This window comes from Chelonoidis abingdonii, chromosome 17, assembly GCF_003597395.2.
Source record: "Chelonoidis abingdonii isolate Lonesome George chromosome 17, CheloAbing_2.0, whole genome shotgun sequence".
Classification (NCBI taxonomy): Eukaryota; Metazoa; Chordata; order Testudines; family Testudinidae; genus Chelonoidis; species Chelonoidis abingdonii.
This window is the reverse complement of record NC_133785.1, coordinates 11,878,898-11,880,206: the sequence shown is the minus strand read 5'-3', so window position 1 is coordinate 11,880,206 and position 1,309 is coordinate 11,878,898. Positions and strand designations below refer to the sequence as shown.

The following is a 1,309-nucleotide window of genomic DNA, read 5'->3' as shown; positions in this document are numbered from 1 at the left end:
AATTTTTGGCTGGTGGCAGCGCTATAAGATCCAAGCTGGTAATTAAGCTTGGAGGTTTCATGCAGGCACCCACATTTTGGACTCTAAGGTTCAGAATTAGGAATTATGCTTATGAAACCTCGATGTCTTAAAAACATAGATTGCATGACTGAAGACATTTTGCAATTCTCGTTTAATTGCAGTAAAAACATGGCAATGAAACATCACCCCTTTCATCTGGCAAAAGTTATTCAAATCTAAGAAGAACAGTGAGGGTGCTTGGTAACTTTTTTAAAAATCAGGCTATTTACTCCTAGTCTGATTTTCATGTGCTCAGAATCCACAGCTGAGGCCAAGTTTTTCAGAGTTGAGCAGCAGCTCTCATTGTGACGCTGGGTCTCCAGATTTTCAAGAGCTCAGCATGCTGGGTAAATGGGAGCTGAGCTCTCAAGGAAAATCTGACTGCTGCGGTAGGTCCTCAGCTGTCTTGAAAATCTGGCACTTAATTTCTAAATACGCATGCCTAACTCTCTCTAGCAAGAGAGTGTGTTTTAGCTAGAGTACATTTTCCCCAGAATCCATTGGGAACAGATTGTATCCAGCCATAATTTCATCACTTAGTGTTTTGGATCCAGTAGATTCTCTTCCCCCTGATATAACACAAGCAGCTGGAGGGTGGGATTTCTGGTGGAAAATACTATGAGAACAGCTTTTCCTATGATGTTTTCAAGGAAAAACCACGGAAACAGCTGGTTCCTTTGCATGACAGAATAAAGGTCAAATAGCAAGAAGAAACTAAAAAGAAACAGAGAGCGAATATAGAAAAATTGGCAGACCGTGAAAAGGAAAGAGAAACAGACAGAATGGAGGAGACAAATGAAGCTCAGAAATCTAGAAAAGGCTGTGAGAATTTAGAGTAAATAAAGGGAAGGGAAACTGAATTGGTCAAGTCCTATAGAAGCCCCAAGGATTGCTCTAGAGATAAGTGTTCTGCGTTGGTGAGTAAAAACCTAGGTCCCCAGAGGCTGCTTAATGTAGCAGAGGCAGCAGCATGAGTCTGTAGGTAGTAAGAAATTGAGTCCCTTGTACTTCTCGACCACAACTGTTAGCCAGTGAAAGGTATTTAAGTGTGAAATGAGCCCGGTTTGGCTTTCCGTGTCTGTAAGGATGCGGGAAGGGGAGGGAGGAAGGAATTAGGAATAGCCTGGGCCAGATTCCAACCTGGTGCAAGCAGCAGAAACTCCAGTGAGGCAAATGGAGTCATTTACATCAGGTGTGCATTGTGGGGTAATAAAATGTCTGAAGGTGGAGAGTAAATGAGAACCAGAAA

At 42.4% G+C, this 1,309-nt stretch overlaps 2 protein-coding genes across 3 annotated transcripts in view; one reads left to right on the top strand and one right to left on the bottom strand.

Annotated features, from left to right (window-relative positions):
• Positions 1–1,309, bottom strand: part of PACS1 (phosphofurin acidic cluster sorting protein 1) — a 548,517-nt gene that overhangs the window by 102,131 nt on the left and 445,077 nt on the right. The window lies entirely within an intron of this gene.
• Positions 1–1,309, top strand: part of CARD19 (caspase recruitment domain family member 19) — a 150,006-nt gene that overhangs the window by 77,272 nt on the left and 71,425 nt on the right. The gene's annotated exons all lie outside the window — the stretch shown is intronic.